The 18,004-nt window shown below is 44.8% G+C and overlaps 1 long non-coding RNA gene across 1 annotated transcript; it reads left to right on the plus strand.

Moving 5' to 3' along the window:
- Positions 1-17,979, plus strand: LOC131502354 (uncharacterized). Its single transcript, XR_009257020.1, has 4 exons — positions 1-1,255; positions 1,363-1,618; positions 16,031-16,194; positions 16,353-17,979. It is a non-coding gene; the product is annotated as an uncharacterized LOC131502354 (long non-coding RNA).
- Positions 17,980-18,004: the final 25 nt, after the last annotated feature.

Genomic DNA, 18,004 nt, shown 5'->3' on the forward strand with positions numbered 1-18,004 from the left:
TCCTGGGTCATACGCCTAGAAGCAGTGGGGCATGAACAGTTTTTCTTGGTATCTTGATCCTTGCATCCACCCGCCAGAGGACATTTCCATTTCTGTCCCATGGATTCAGGTTACCTTTAGAGGGTCCTGGGAGTTTGCATTTTTTTAATGTTTATTTATTTTGAGAGTGTGTGTGTGTGTGTGTGTGTGTGTGTCAGCAGGGGAGAGGCAGAGAGAGGGGGAGAGAAAGAATCCCAAGCAGGCTCTGCACTGAGGGCACAGAACCTGACTCGGGGCTCAAACTCACAAACCGTGAGATCATGACCTGAGCTGAAATCAAATGTCAGACGCTTAGGCAGCTGAGCCGCCCAGGCAACCCTAAGAGTTTGCATTTTTAACCAGCACTCGGCATACCTTTTAGGAGGTCCCGGAGATACGGGATTACTTCAGCGCAGTGGTTCTCAAACAGGTGTGAAGAATAAACCACCACCATGGAGGTTACTGACGGCACCGATTGCCAACCCCTCCAGCCCCCACATTTCTGGTTTTAGACCCACTGGTTGGGTTTTCTCACCCCCTCACTTTCGTGGATAAAGTAAGACTGCAGACCTCTGCGTTCCATCCTGGTGCCTATCTGTCCTGATGTGCAGCTCTGGGCTGAGGCAGCCCCACAGGGCTCACCGACCCTCAGAGGCATGGGACGGAGGAAGGCGCCCCGAAGTCCTTGCTGACGGAGCAGGGATCACAAAGCAGCTCCAGCGATTACTGCTACTTAATCAGATGGTTATTGCATTGCCGGGGCTGGGTCTTGCTGGCTCTTAGCAGCGTGCAGCCGCCCCAGTCAGTACAGTGAAGGAGGCTTTTTTTGCTTCCGTGAACCCATGGGGACAGTGCCTTCCTTTCTCTCCCAGCTCCAGCACACTGAGAGGAGGAAAGCACATTCCTGGAACTGGACATCATCAGAGAATAAAACAGATGACCCAAGTGGGAAACCTACATACGGTCAAACCTTGGATTGTGAGTAACTTGTTCTGCGAGGATTCCGCAAGACGAGCAAGCATTTCTAATAAATTTTAACTTGATAAACGAGCGATGTCTTGCAACGCGAGTGGTGCGTGATGACGAATGTCACATGATCACAACTGAGCCAACGTTGTCTCTCTTTCTCTCTCTCTCTCGCTGCAGGAGTGTGGGCGCGATTGTCTCCTATGCTCGGATGCTCCATCTCAGGCCGTGGCATTTGGCAGAAATCAGTGATTTTTCAGAACGTTGGAAGGTACCCGCAACGGCACTAGTATATTTCTTGTCACTTCAAAGCACCTACGGCCAGTCCTTTGCTTTGCCATACAAGAGTGAGCTCAGGAATGCTTTGCTTCATTCCAGGTCAGGCTGCCTGCAGATACAGACCCTTTCCTCGGCTGCCTCATTGCCAGTTACATTAAATACAGTCTGTGACAACAGTTTATTAATACTGTACTGTGGTCAATATCTATGCGAGCGTATACGGTGACCCCATGCAGAAAAGTATTCCATGGAGCCTACAGACAGCAGTGACTCTGTTAGTGATAGTGGAAGTCGTCCTACACATTAACCCTCCTCTCCCATGTCTCCCTCACACCAGTCATGAAGGTTTTCAGAGGTAAGTGCAGGTTAATGTGTTCATTTTTCTTTACGTTTTGTATTTTCTTTATAATTCTGTACTATGTTACAGTACTGTACTCATTTTTATATGAATATCTTTGGGTGGTGGAGCACACATCTGAGTTTCCATTATTTCTTATGGGGAAATTCGCTTTGATATACAAGCGCTTTGGATTACAAGCATGTCTTTGGAACAAATTATGCTCTCAAACCAAGTTTTTAACATATGTGTATGTTACCTATATATGCATATATGTATGTATATACTTGCAAAGCCGTGACTCTTAGCTTGGGAGGCCAGGCCAGTGAGTTGTTTTCTGAGTTAAGTGCCAGAAAGGGAAGTCCTTGGTGGTAATGCTAATTAAAACTAGCCCTTGGGATAGGACGGAGGAGCCCAAGCCTCCGTATACAATTGGTTAAAACAAGTCCCATTGTTTGTTGGTTAGGAAGGTGTCTTCAGGTAGGTCCAGTGACGGGGCTGGCATCCCGGCTTCAGTTCTGATACCTCCTGGGCAAATACAAGTATAGATCAAAAATCATCCTTTTACAACTTGCTGGGGCTGCTGGAACGACCCACGTCTGCTCCCTGAGGTCCCTTTGTGCCCCTCCTGGGCTGCGTGGCTCAGCCACCAGCAGCACATTGGAAAGAAGGGCAGCCGATCCCAGGTCTTTGCACGCCCGGCCTGGTGGTGATCCTTCCCTAGCTACAGGCAGACCAAAGCACACTTTCCGGGTGCAAAATTTAAGGAGGCACACAGTCTCAGGGTTCTGCAAGTACAGGGTCAAGCCTTGAGAATAAGTACCTCCTTAAGTTTTGCACTGGCCTCTGTCTAAGTCCCACTGTCTTCCAGGCTGTAAGGGAGGATGTTTTCAGTGTGTGGGTCCAGCTAGAAACATTCTCACTGGATGAACTATGGTTTCACTCCCTCCGGATCCATGTGATTTCCAGTTGTTCTTGGTTCCTCCGTGGTAGAAATGAATAGGGGATGTTTCCTGGGACCAAGAAAAGAGAGTGGGAAGGCATGCATCTCAGAGTGTGTCAGATTTTGTTTTCAATTTTTTAAGTTTACTTATTTGTTTTGAGCGGGGGCAGGGAGAAGCAGAGAGAGAATCCCAAACAGGTTTCCCACTGTCAGCACAGAGCTTGACATGGGGCTTGAACTCACAAACTGTGAGATCATGACGTGAGCCAAAGCCGAGAGCTAGACGCTCAACCAGCTGAGCCACCCAGGCACCCCAAGGTGTGTCAGCTTTTGACCACGATCTACCTAGTTCTATGGATTTTACTCATGGCCAGGCCACAGCGGTAGAGGAAGTCGGTCCCATTACAGGGCTGACCTGAGGATTCTCTTGCTGTTCCCTCCAGGCAGAAACATTTTGTTTCAGGAGATGTTTATTTGAAGTCTCGGGCCACGCAGAAATTAGTCCTATCAGAACTTACCTATAGGATTCTCCTGGCCAGTCATAAAATAGCACCAGCTGGACAAGTGTAGGAAAATAGTTTCCTGACTCCAGTTTCCTCAGTGTGGCTCCTTTTACAGTTTCCAGAAAAGCACTTGAGCCCAATCCCAGGTACGCTAATTCGCAGGTAAACACGGGCCTCTGACGGTCTTCACGAGCCACCGAATCATGCATGCCCCTGACTCTGTGTTGAATTGAGCCCCCATCATCCTGTTCTATTTTTTTTTTTATTTTCAATGCTTATTTTTGAGAGAGACAGAGCGCAAGCGGGGGAGGGGCAGAGAGAGAGGGAGACACAGAATGTGAAGCAGGCTCCAGGCTCCGAGCTGTCAGCACAGAGGCCGATGTGGGGCTTGAACTCATGAACTGTGAGATCATGACCTGAGCTGAACTCGGATGCTTAACCCGCAGAGAGCCACCCAGGCGCCCCCATCCTGTTCTATTTTGAATGGCCTGTCATGAAGGCCAGCTGGTGTGGACAACCGTCTTGGTCCCAGTGGTTATGCCTCTCACCCAACACATTGAGCCAGGGCTGACTCATGGTCATATCTTCATCCGGAGAAGAAGCAGTCCTTCCTGTGTAATTGAAATTGTCCTTGTTGGTCTACCTGGCAATTTTCAGCTGTTTCTTCTTGTTCCATCCTTCAAAGACACAGGGAGGAGCCAGCCACCAGCTGCTCAGTAATAAGCCTTCTTGTGGGGCATCTGAAAGACACCCGGGAAAGTGCAGGGTTAATGTGAGAGGCTCATTCCGATTCATTCATGCAAGGACCTCAGGAAGTTTTGTTGTTGAATTTTTTCCCGACCATCAACTATGCATAATGAAGTCAGTGCAGGATGGGCTTTAAGCCCAAATTCACTTGCTTTGGGATTCGTCACTCAGGCTCCTATATTAAATTCACCTTGGGGTCTATGGTAAATTTTATTAAATGTGACTTTCCTCTTTACGGCTAGCATAAACATTTATTATACATCCTGTGATATATGTTTCCAGGAAGTAAGGAAATGCAGTTGTGGAAAGATATGATTCCCAACTGATTTGAAATATAGACGAATAGCATGTTTTAGAAAGGGGCCGGAACTTTAATGGAAAAAAGTAGTTATCAGATTTTTTTCCTTGGCTTTCTCTGTCTTCTCTTCTGGCACCAGTTAAAGGAACATTTCTCAGCCCTTCTCCCCATGCACACAAAAGATGATACCTGATATGAAATGCTGTGAAATCCTGCTTCATTAAAGCCCACAAAAGCTAATGCACAGCTCCCCTCACACTGCCCTAAAATGGGAACAAAGAGGCAGAATAATGTCAAAATAGAACACAAAGGAAAAGAGTTTGTCCTCTGGGCCCGGGGGATGAAAGATATCAGGAATCATCCGTGAATGTTGGGCTGGGCCGATGTTTCTAGGGCTCATTTCGTGGACGAGGGGGGATTGTCAGACCGGGCAGCCCGTGTAAACACAGCAAGGGTGTGGGCAAGGCGCTCCAACAAGGGCCTAGGCAGTGTTCCTGTTAACAGTTCGGTCACCGGCAACAAGAAGGACTACGTGTGTCTGGATAGGGACAGATGACCAGTCAGGGCAGACAGACTTCCACTCACTCGCTGCGCGACAGAATACCCCCACAACGGCAGTGTCGTCTAGGGAGCTTGGTTGGGGGACCGAGGAAACAGGCAGTTTCGGGCCGTGTTCTGGGTTCTTCAAGGGAAGTGGCTGTGAGAGAAAGCACATCCTCTAAGAAGCCGTGTCGCTGCTGGTAGCATAAACAACCCTGAAGACCAAGCCACTTGGCTTCGTGGCTTTACTAATGGTGGGCAGTAGATCACGGATGGGGTTAGCGCGTTCCATCAGGTCAGAACACGACCCCTGGAAAGGTGAGCGGGCAGATTCAGAGTAACCTCGTCGGCACCACCAGGGAATGGTAGGGCTACGGTTTGAAATCTAGCACGGTGGGACACAGTTATACGATACTGTCCGTAAAAGCAGTGACAGAACACAGCCTCGACCCTTTCCACCAGCCTGCATTGCCGCTTCACTTAGACTCCGTCAACCTTCTTCCTCTGGCAGTATTCTACCGTCCACAGCTAAAGCCAGTTCCTGGGTGCTGGCCCTGGACCCCGTGAGGAGAGAAACGATGAGGGCTGGACAGCCACTGGGATCCTAGCTTCTCTGCTTGGCAAGTGAGGCCGTGTCTTCCTTGGATTACTCAACGCCGAGCCAGAAACAAGTATTTGAGAAAGGGTAGTTCTGGAGGGGGTGTGGGGGGGGGGGAGTGATTCCAAAGGGCAAGAGTGGGGGAGGGGGAGAGTGGAGACAGGGATGGAGAGAAAGTCAATACAAGGGAGCATTATCAGGGCCTAGATCTTCCAGGGCTTCCTAAGAAGCATATAGAATGCCTCCCAAAAATGTCTCCTAAAAGATGGGAGGCAGGAACATTAGTTCCCTGGCTCCCATCCGGCCGAGGGCTAACCCTGAACTTCTGAGCTGTGCCTGCAGTGGCCTGGGACTCATAAGTGCCTTGGGGCAGAGAGCAAAGGCACGGTGCTCATTCTTGGTGACGCTCATGAGCCGCAGCTGACCTTGAGCTGTCCACCCTGGTCGCCGTTAGAGATTGTGACCAATAGGACGTGTGACAGGGCACCAGGCACATGGACTACAGGAAGTGTGTCTGCAGCACGAGGAGATAATATGCTAGCACAGGGGAGCCAAAAACTGAAGGGAGCTTGGACAAAAGTCCTCTCGGCACATAAGCTGGTCCGGGAGGATTCAAACTGACAGAAGTAAGAAGAGCTGGGGAGGGTTGCTGGGAGTTGGGTGGGGGATACTGTCAGGGAAAAGGGCAGAAGTCCTTCTGGATACCCAGCATCCTGTGCATTATAATGCACTTGAGCCCTGACCCAACAGAGTCCTCAACATGAGGTCATAAAGGAGGTGAGACCATACTTTAATGAGATTTTCTGGTTCCAACCTTAATAAACCTCTGTGGGTAGGGACCAGGATGGCCTACATAGTATTGATTTGGGGGCTACGGCAGGGTCATGCCTTTGTGAGAGTATTTAGAAAGCTTGCAGTGCAAGGAACGGGGTGTCGGGAAACAGGGAGGGCTTGGACCAGAATCCTGATTAGACTTTTGGAGCTATTTGCCCTACAAAGCCAGAGTCTAGACACTGCTGCTTCTCCCTGCCACAGAGCACGTTGGGAACAGTTGAGGGTCTGTGAGGCGCTGCAAACTCAAACTTGCCAAAAGAAAGGAAACGTCCCTCGTGCATGTATATGGTGAACGCTTCGAGAGAGAATCTGAAGATTACAAGCCTCTGAGATGAGTAGGATGAAGTCTGTCTGGTGGAGCTGATTAAATACGATGAAAGGATCACAGAAGATACACACGGCCAAGACCCATTAAGTCGTCCCTCAGCAATGCACTCGCGCCTCCAAATACCACAGGCTTGGAAGTTACAGTGGCCGTATATTATTGGCCTTGTCAGTGTCCCTCCTCTGGAGAACCGATTTCACCTCCGTTCTAGGTGGTTCTGGTAGGATATTAATCACACCTGCCCACCTCCACCATCACGTGCTCCAGCCGCAGAGGGGTCGTGGAAGGACTGGCCAATCAAACACTTCCATTACTCTGATCACAGCAATGCCTTCCACGATGGGTGTGTGACTTACACAGGAACAACCGAAGTGTTCACTGAGATTTGATGTATGGATGCTGGCAGAATGAGGGTTTCTCATCTGTTTGACGGTGAAGCTTCTTGAAAATAAAGCAACACCAAGACAGAAGACAAGTTGAAAGGTGGAGAGACTGACAGATACCGTGGAGTCCAGGATCCAACCGTGTGTGATGCCACTGTCTCTTCCAACTTCCCGGTTACGTGAACAAATAAATTCCCTTTGTGCTTAAGCTAGTCTGGCTTGAATTTCTATCATTTGCAATGGAGAGACTATCTCATACGGTATTTACTGAGCACATAAGGTGGTCTGTGCTAGATATAGTGAGTTGAATGTTGGTTCCCAAAGGCTATATCCCTGTCCAGAAGCTGTGAATATGGTTTATTTGGAAAGCGAGTCTTTGCAGACTTAATTCCTTTAGGGATCTCAAGATGAGATCTCTTGGATTATCGGGATGGGCCCTAAATCCAATGAGTGTCCTTATAAGAAACACAGATTAGAGACCCATAGACGTAAGAGGAGAAGATACAGACACACAGAAGAGGAAGCCGTATGAAGACAGAGGCCGAGATTGGAGTGGTATACCCACAAAAAATGCTGGCAGCCCCCAAACGCTGGAAGAGGTGACGAAGGATTGTGCTCTAGGGCCTCCAGAGGGAGTACACACCTGCTGATACCTTGATTTCATACTTCTGGCCTGCAGGACTGTAAGAGGATAAATTTCTCATTATTTGAAGCCACCCAATTTTTGATAATTTGTTATGGCAGCCACAGGGAACTAACACACTTGGTGCTTGCCAACAATTCAAATTGGAAAAGAAAGCATTGCTGCTCTGGAGATAGGGGCATACCTTTATTTATTATTTATTTTAAATAATTATCATACAGTAACTGTGTTAACGGAATTACGGGCGAAGAAGAATGGCTCATGCAATGAGTAAGCAACCTTGGGTAAGTTGCTTAACCATTCTGGGCCTCAGTTTCCCAATCTGCAAAACAGGAATGGCAATAATACTTTATTCATAGCATGGTCACGATAGTTAAATGAGAGAACATACATTAATTTCTTGGAACAGAGCCTCACACATGGTAGGTACCTAATAAATGTTATTCTGGAAGAACTACCTTGTAACGTAACGGCCCCAGGGAAATAGAAAAAATGTGGGGAAATCACAGAGAAGGAGAAGCTTGTGAACGTGACCCCATAAAGCTGTTTATGAATTTCTGTGATCAGCCCATACCTGTGCATGCACGGATGTGATCCTGAACAGTGTACTAAAGATATTGAGAACTGAACAAAGAAATAGACCAATGTGCAGGTCAAAGACCGGCCTATGGGTCCGGCACACATGAGACAGGTCCAAATCGTATAGCAAACGCTTTGAAAACAGAACTGACATTGAAACCACAGCCCAGGGGCACCTGCGTCGCCCGGTCGGTTAAGCGTCCAACTCTTGATTTCGGCTCAGGTCATGATCTTGCAGTTCTGAGATCGAGCCCCGTGTGCTGTCAGCACAGAGCCTGCTTGGGATTCTGTCTCTTCGTCTCTCTGCCCCTCCCCTGCTCTCACATGTGTTCTCTCTCTCTCTCTTAAAATAAATAAATGAATATTTAAAAACAAAAAAGAAACCACAACCCACAGGAGGCTGGTCAAAATCGGCAGCCGGAATGCAACTAGGTTTATTGTCTGCTAAAACAAAACACAGCAACATTCTCCACAAGATTTAAAGAAGAACCAGAATCTGATAACATTCAAAACATCTAGATGCAATCCAAAAATGACTCAGTATACAGAGAACCAGGATATAATGGTAAGATGATACAAATGCTGGAATTGCCAAACTGAGATTTGAAAATAGCCATTGTAAAAAGACTTCAGGAAGTAAGGGCAAACACTATCGAAATGAATGGAAAGGTAGAAAATCTCAACAACATCAAAAATAGAAGATATATAAAAAAAACAGTGGGAGTTTTAGAACAAAAAAATACAATAACTCAAATAAGAAAAAAAAAAAAAAACCCGCCTCACTGGATAGGCTCAATAATACAATGTAGATGGTGGCAGAAACGATCAATAGAAATTAACCAATCTGAGTAATAGATAAAAAGACTGAGAAAAAAATGAACAAAGCCTCGGGAACTCTGGGGAAATACCAAAAGGCTTTATAATTGTGCCATCAGAATCCCAGAAGAAGAGGAGAAAGAACTCTATGTTGAAAAAAATATTTGAAAAAATAATGGTTGAAAATTACCGTTTGATAAAATACATAAACCTATAGATTCAAGAAGATGAGTGAACTGCAAATAAGATAAACTCAAATAAATCTATAGCCAGACACAGCATAATCAAACTACTGGAAATTAAAAACCAAGAAAAAACTGTCAAAATCAGTCAGAGAAAAACAATGCTTTATTTATAAGAGAACAATTATTCCAATGACTGTGAATTTCTCCGCAGAAGCCACAGAGGCCGAAAGAAAATGACACAGTACTTCTCAAGTGCTGGAAAAACAAGAACAGTTAACTGAGAATTCTATATCCAGTGAAAAGTATTCTTCGGGAGTAAAGGTGAACTCAAGATATTCTTAGATGAAGGAAAAGTAAGAGAATTCATAGCCAGCACACCTGTGCTGAAATAATTGCTAAAGGAATTTCTTCAGACAAGTGAAATGATACCAAGACGAAGCTCGGGACATTAGGAATGTGGGACGAGCAACAGAAATAGTAATGTAAATAGTAAATAATTATTTACTATTACTAAAGGATTTACTGAGTAGGTAACATTGACTATTTCTCTCCTCTTGAGTTTTTAAAGGTATGTTTGACAGTTGAAAGGAAATGTATCGTGTTGTTTAATAGGGTTTCCAGTGTTTTTAGATGCAATATATAAGACAATTACGACATAAATGTAAGAGGGTACAGGGACCTATTCAGTGTTAAATTTCTTCATTCCACTTGAAATAGTCAACTATTGATTCTAAATAGAATGGGGAAAGCCAAATACGTATATTCTAATACCTCGAGCAACCAAAGATCTCCCAAAAGAGATATAGTAAACAACAATAGATGAATTAAAACATATATTTAAAAAGGTTCAAATAACCAAGAGAAGGCAGGCAAGGAGAAGCAAAATAGTGAAAAACAGAGGGAACAAACAGAAAATGACATTGTAGAAATCAAAACATTTTCATAATTATATTAAATACACATGGTCTAAACATATCAATTGAAAGAGACGGTCAGCATGGATTCTTTTTAATGACTGAACTATATGCTATTTACAAGACACTCGCTTCAAATATAATGATATAGCCAGGTTGAAAGTAAAAGGATGGAAAAACACATGGACTAATCAAGAGAAAGCTGGGGTGGCTACACTAATACTGATAGACTTCAGAGCAAAGAAAATTACCAAGGGTGAGGGAGGGAAGCACATACGGATAAAAGAGTCAGTTGCCGAGAAGACAGGACAACAGCGTATGAGTATGTGCCTAATGACAGAACCCCATAGTACGTGAAGCAAAAACTGACGAAAAGGAGAACGAGACGAATCCACAACTATAGTTGGAGACTTTGACACTCCTGTCTCAGAAATTGACAGACCTAGTATACAGAAAATAAGGCTATACAGGAAGTGAGCAGCACCATCAACCAACTGAATCTAATAGACATTTTTAGAAAATGTTACCGAAAACCATCAGAATACAGATTTTCAAGTAAACATGGAACATTCACCAGTGGAGACCATGTCCTAGGTCACAAGATAAATTTTAACAAATGTAAAAGATTTACAATCAGAGTATGCTCTCCAACCATAGTGGAATGAAGCCATAACTCAGCAGAAAGGTAACAGGAAATTTTCAAACATTTGAAAGTTAAACACACGCTTCTAAACAATCCTATCAATCCAAAAAGGAAGCCCCAAAGGGAAATTAGAAAATCTTTTAACTAAACATAAGTGAAAATAAAATATTCAAAACAAACAGTGCTTCGAAGGAAATTTCTAGCATTAAATGCTTATATTCGATAAGAAAAGGGGCCTAATTAAATCTAAGCTTAAACCTTAAGAAGCTAGGAAAAGAACGAAATAAGGGCAATGTCAATGGACAGAAGAAGATAATAAAGGTAAGACAAAATAATGGAAATGAGAACAGAAAAACAATAGAGAAAATCCGTGAAACCAAAAGATGTTCTTTGAAAAGATTTCCACAATGATAAATCGCTACCAATATTGACAAGGAAGGACGAAAAGAAACCAATTGCCAATGTGGGGAATGGATGAAGGGTTATTGCTACACACCCCATGGCCACTGAAAGGATAATAAGGGGATATTATGACCCGTTCCACCCACATGGATTTGCCAAGTTAGTTGAAATGGGCCAATTCCCTACAGACCACGAATGACCAAAATTCACCTAAGATGAAGTAAATAACTTGTATAGTCCTGTAACACATTAAAATATTAGTGGAAAATCTTTCAAGAAAGAAATACGGAGGCCTAGATGGTTTCACTGGAGAATTCTACTAAACACTTAAGTAAGAAATAGCACCAATTCTATGCAATCTCTTCTGAAAATATAGAGGTGGGGATTTGGAACACTTCCAAATTCATTTTGTGAGGCCAGCATCACCTGATACCAAAATCAGACAGAAGCAGTGTAAGAATAGACAACTACAGACCAATATCTCACATAAACAAACACACAAAGAACCCTCAACAAGATATTAGAAAGTTGAACCCAGTGGTACTGACTGCAGTCCTTCCAAGAGCCCCAAAGAACTGGTGGGCGCTTCCTCCATATTCTCCCTCTGACTCACCCCAATAGTAAAATCAAGTTGGCAGAATTTCCCTGGAAGGAGCTTTTCTACACATCTAGCTGCCACCGGAGGGATGGGCCCCCAAATCACCTACTTTTTGATAGCCATTGGGACTTGTGTTCATGGGTCCTACAGGATCACAGCAAACAAAGAAGCAGTTTCTAAACGAGCACAGAAACACCCTCTGTGGCTACGTACCCAGATTCAGCACAGAGGAAGGAGAAGATATGCCCATGTCTTAGCTGCTGCCTGAGGGTCCAGCTTCTAATCACCACCCATCTAGGTGCTGATGGCGAGCCACCTGTCTGGGACACCAATGAGTCTCGGCAAATCCTCAACTACCAGTTGCCACTAAGAGCAAAGACAGCAGATCAGACGGTCACAAAGGTTTGAGGAGCAACCAGGAACTCGGGCCAGGCAGACTGATAAGGTTCACGTTCAACACGAGACCAGTCTGTCAAGACTGGGAGAGGTGGCTATTTTATCTAATGCGCAGAAACCAACATAGAGAATCAAGGAAAATGAAGAAGAATATGTTCTAAACAAAAGAACAGAATGAATCTCCAGATATTGATCTTAATGAAATGGAGACCAATGATTTACCCATTATAAAGAGTTCACAATTACGACCATGGAGATGGTCACTGAGGTCATGAGAACAATGCGTGAACAAAGCGAGAATTTCAACAAAGAGGCAGAAAATACAAGAAAGTACCAAACAGGAATCATAGAACTGCAGAGTACAGTAACAAATGAGAAATTCGGTAGAGGGGTTCAGCAGAAGACTAGATTCAACAAAGAAAAGAATCAGCGAACTCAAAGATACGGCAGTAGAATTCATCCAATCAGAGGGACAAAAAGAAAAAGAATGAAAAAGTGAAGAAACCTAAAGGAATTATGGGATGCCATCAAGGCGACCAATATATGCATTATAACACAATAGCAGTAGCCACGATATGGAAACAACCTACATATCCATGGATGGATGAATGAATAAAGCAAATGTTACACACACACACACACACACACACACACACACACACACACACACTGGAATATTATTCAGCCTTGAAAACGAAGGAAATCCAGTCATTTCCTTCCTAGATGAACTTGGATGAACTTGGGGCCATTATGCTAGGTGAAATAAGTCAAACAGAGAAAGACAAATACTGCGTGGTATCACTTATATATGGAATCTAAAAAAAAAGTGAAACTTATGGAAACAGAGTAGAATAGTGAGTGCCAGGGGCTAGAGGGTGGGGGAAATATGGGGAGGTTGGTAAAAGGGTATAAACTTTTGGTTATAGATGAATAAGTTACAAGGATCTAATGTACAACTTGGTGACTACAACTGGTAATACTGTATTGTATAATTGAAGTTTGCAAAGAGAACGGAGCTAAGTGCTCTCACACAAAATCTAAATATATGAGGCCATGAATGTATTAATTATCTCGATGGTAGGAATCTTTTCATAATATGTACATACATCAAACCACCATATGCTTTAACTATATTATCATTTTTTAAAGTTTATTTATTTATTTTGAGAGAGAGCGCGAGTTGGGGAGGGGCAGAGAGAGAGGGAGAGAGAGACTCCCAAGGAGGCTCTGCACTCTCAGCGCAGAGCCTGATGTGGGGCTTGGACCCACGACCTGAGCCGAAATCAAGAGTCGGATGCTTAACTGACCGAGCCACCCTGGCACCTCTATATTACCCTTTGTCAATTATATTCTATAAAGCTGAAAAGAAACACAAGAGATGGATAAGCAAACTGTTACTTGCATACAGTAGAACATTACTCAGGAATAAAAAGGAATAAAAACACAATTTGTATGACTCAGAGGGTGAGTGAAAGAATCCAGCCTCAAAAAGGAACACACTGCATGATTTCATTTATATGACATCCTCTAAGAGATAAGACTGTAGTGGCAGGGAACAGACCAGCGGTTGCCAGGGGCTAGAGGTAGGGACAAGGAATAGCTAGCTACAAAGGGATTTGGTGAGAGATGTTTTTCTGGCCATGGAAATACTCTCTATCGTGATATGGGTGGCGGTTACATAAAAATAGGTGTTAAAATTCATGGAAATGTATGCCTTCCCCCTAAAAATCGATTTTGCTTTATGTTAGTCTAAAAAATAAAATCAGGGTGCCTGGGTGGCTCAGTCGCTAAGCGTCTGACTTCGGCTCAGGTCATGATCTCACGGTTTGTGAGTCTGAGTCCCATGTCGGATGAGCTCCAGCCCCGCATTGGGTGAGCTCGAGCCCCGCTTCAGGTAAAACATGAGCCCCGGGTGAGCCCCACTTCTCTCTCTCTGCCCCTCCTGGGATTCTCTCTCTCTCTTTCTCTCTCTCTCTCTCTCTCTCTGCCCCACTTCTCTCTCTCTGCCCCTCCTGGGATTCTCTCTCTCTCTCTCTCTTTCTCTCTCTCTCTCTCTCTGCCCCTCACTTACTTGTGCCCTCTCTAAATAAGTAAGTAAATAATAAAAAAAACAAGATTAAAAAAAAGAACAATCTACTAATCATGAACGCGGTGTTAGCATCCCTTGAGATAGAACTTACTGTCGCTCTGTCTTAACGCGCATGTGGAAAAGAAGACGCAGTGATTTGCTTAAGTCCGTGTTTCTCAAACTTCACCTGGGGATCGTGTTAAGATGCAGACTCGAATATGAGAGGTGGGTGGATGAGTCCTGAAATTCTCCACGGGATGCCAGTGCTGCTGGTCCACAGCTTCCACTTCGAGTAGCCAGGGGCTAATGTTTTCCACCTTGTAAATCAAGACCAAAATTCACATTCTGATGGTCAGAGACAGAGCCCAGTGCTCTTTCTATCCCACTACTGTTATCTCCAGAGATTTTTTTCCTCCTGCTGCAGTTTGATAGAAGGTAACGCGGCAGTTAATTACAGGCTGCCAGTTCCAGCGTGCAGTGCTGTGCAGCAGGAAACAGAAAGCACCCTTTTTCACAGTCAGCTATGGGTAGTTGTCTCACCTCCGGCAGATTTAACCGCAGGCACATCGTGCTTCGGGACTGAACTTGTAAAAAATAGTGGGTTGAGACTGATAAGCCCATTGTAGGCATCGCTGGGGCCCCTTGGAGGAGAAAGGAGAGGAGAAGAAAGAAGTGAGCGGGCTTAGGAAAGAGAATGCATGTAAACTGGACGAGGATGGAGGTTGGAGGGGGAAAATGCCTGGACTCCTTCTGCGGTCGGCTAGGGAACGATTACTATAATAAGGGAATCACAAGCATGCTGCTAATGCTTCCTGGTCGGGAGCAAGCCACAGCTGCCCAGGTGGACTGCCGAGCAGCGCCTGTGCTGAAGAAGCCTGATGATGATTATTTATTTGCATCACGGAATCCTCATTTTGCAGGCCTGGCTGTCTCAGCCTGCACGCTGACTGGCTGTCCAGACATGCGGCCATCCCTGATGATGATGGATTTCGGAGTTAGCCCCACTCTCTTCCTTTGCTCAAGGCCCCATGCTCTTTAACAAGCATGCTGTAGAAACGTGTGTGACCGTCCTGCTCCTGGGATAGGGGGCCAGGGACTAGTGAGAGGCTCATAGCAGCGGGGCTTGGAATATTTGAGATGTGCACAGGACTCCTTCATGCTTCCCCGGTTTTGGTTTAAAAGGATATCCTGGGTTGTACTGGCAGAGGCTCCTTTCCTTTCCTTTTTTTAAAGTTTATTTATTTATTTTGAGAGAGAGAGAGAGAGCACAAGCGGGGAGGGGCAGAGAGAGAGAGAAAGAGAGAGGGGGAGAGAAAGAGAATCCCAAGCAGGCTCAGCACTGTCAGCGCAGAGCCCCATGCGAGGCTCAAACTCATGAACGATGAGATCATGCCCTGAGCCAAAACCAAGTATCAGACACTTAACTGACTGAGCCGCCCAGGAGCCCCTCCTTTCCTTTTTAATTTACTTTTTACAATGAGATATAACTTACATATAATAAAACAATCAATCTCAAGTTTGGCAAATTTGTATGTAAATGTGTATGTAACCTGCCATAGGATCTTGAAACTCTTTATCAACCCTATAGACAGAATATGGCCAGTGCTCATCGCACAGTGGACGTGCTAATGGGAATCACCGTCGTGGTAGTGAGTCAAATTCCACTGGCTTTTGTCCCATCACTGATAGAGACCCTCTCTCCAAGTGGCCCTTCCGGAGATGTTCTTTATGTGCTCAGGAAGGAGCCTTTCTTACTGCATCAGCTATTTGTGCGGTGTTGCTGCTTAGCTTATCAACTCAAAAACCACCATGGCATTCAAGTGCATTTATGGTCCACGCAACTGGGGGGTATGATGAGCACTGGCTGATCTAGGCTGGGATTCTAATACTTCTTGGCCAGAGACTGGCCAAGCGAGGCTGGGTCCAGCTGGGATAACGACTGCATTCCACGTTAGACCATGCTGTCCCGGACCCGTTTTTCTCATGGCGATGGCAAAAAAATGAGAAAGGAGAAGCGGTCAATGGCTGAACCTGGGATCAAGGAGTACACTCCGCCTCTTGATGGCAAAGGGTGCGGATACGAGGAATGACATAGCATTGTGGTCGTTGACGCCATGCGTCACACTTGCCGAGAGATGCTGCTTTCCCTCTTTTGTCGGGCGCCAGAATCTCCCACCAGGTACCACCACTCATGTCAGGCCCCAAGCTGTCGGGGGGAGGAGAGGAGAATGCAGTGCTCCCTTCTTTGTTATAAGCTGGGCCATAGATGCTTATCAGCCTGAATCTCTTAGAAACCTTAATGAAATGGTTTTTTACTTATGGCCCTTCTCTCTCTAGGAACAGTCTCACCCTTCGTGTTGGGATGGGAGGAATTTAAGTGAGAGCCCCTAGGTGTACTCAGAACGATTGCTCTCCTCCAAGAAATGTGGTCAAACTGGAGTCTGTCTTCTTCCCAAGACAACCTCGGGGAATACTAATGAGGTCGTAATCAAGTTTCTTTGCTTCGTTAACAGATCTCCAGCCATTTCAGCACGGTTTGGGCCTAAAATATAGAAATCTGCTCTCATGATGACTGTGCAGTTTCTGACTTTTTGTCATGACAGCTTTTAGAATTTATTTATTATTTATTTTTATTTATGTTTATTTTTACTTATTCCAGCTTTATTTTATTTTTATTATATATATACAGTATACTGTCAAGTTAGCTAACATACAGTGTATGTATGCTATGTGCTCTGGGCTTCGGGAGTAGATTCCCGTGATTCATCACTTACATATAACACCCAGTGCTCGTCCCAACAAGTGCCCTCCTCAGTGCCCATCACTCATTTTCCCCGCCCCCCACCCCCTTTCACCCTCAGTTTGTTCTCTGTATTTAAAAGTCTCTTATGGTTTGCCTCCTTCTCTGTTTGTAACTATTTTTTTTCTTTTCCTTCCCCCATGATCTTCTGTTAAGTTTCTCAACTTCCGCATATGAGTGAAAACGTATGGTATCTCTCTTTCTCTGACTGACTTATTTCACTTAGCATAATATCCTCCGGTTCCAACCACATTGCTGCAAATGGCAGGATTTCATTCTTTTTCATTGCCGAGTAGTATTCCATTGTATATATAAACCACATCTTCTTAATCCATTTGTCAGTGGGTGGACATTTGGGCTCTCTCCATAATTTGGCTATTGTTGAAAGTGCTGCCATAAACATTGGGGTACATGTGCCCCTATGTATCAGCACCCCTCTATCCCTTGGGTAAATTCCTAGCAGTGCTATTGCTGGGTCACAGGGTAGGTCTATTTTTAATTTTCTGAGGAACCTCCACACTGCTTTCCAGAGCGGCTGCACCAGTTTGCCTTCCCACCGACAGCGCAAGAGGGTTCCCGTTTCTCCACATCCTCGCCAGCATCTGTTGTTTCCTGAGTGGTTAATGTTAGCCACTCTGACCAGAAATTTTTTATTTTTTTAAGTTTATTTACTTTGAGAAAGAGTAAGCCCAAGCAGGGGAGGGGCATAGAGAGATGAAGAGAGAGAATGAGAAGCAGACTCCGTGCACTGTCAGCGTGGAGCCCTATGTGGGGCTCAATCCCACAAACCGTGAGATCATGACCTGAGCCGAAATCAAGAGTCTGCAGCCTAACCGACTGAGCCACCCAGGCACCCCAACAGCCTTTTCTTTTGCCATTATTCATCTATTTTATTTTGTTCTGATATAATTTTCTCACCTCAAAACACAATAAATACACTTTAATCCAAAAGAATGAAATCTTGCCATTTGCAACTACGTGGATGGACCTGGAGGGTATTCTGCTAAGTGAAATTAGTCAGTCAGAGAAAGACAAAAATCATATGACTTCACTCATATGAGGACTCTAAGAGACACAACAGATGAACATAAGGGAAGGGAAACAAAAATAATGTAAAAACAGGGAGGGGGCAAAACAGAAGAGACTCATAAATATGGAGAACAAACTGAGGGTTATGGGAGGGGTGGTG

This window comes from Neofelis nebulosa, chromosome X (assembly GCF_028018385.1).
Source record: "Neofelis nebulosa isolate mNeoNeb1 chromosome X, mNeoNeb1.pri, whole genome shotgun sequence".
In the NCBI taxonomy this organism is placed as follows: Eukaryota; Metazoa; Chordata; class Mammalia; order Carnivora; family Felidae; genus Neofelis; species Neofelis nebulosa.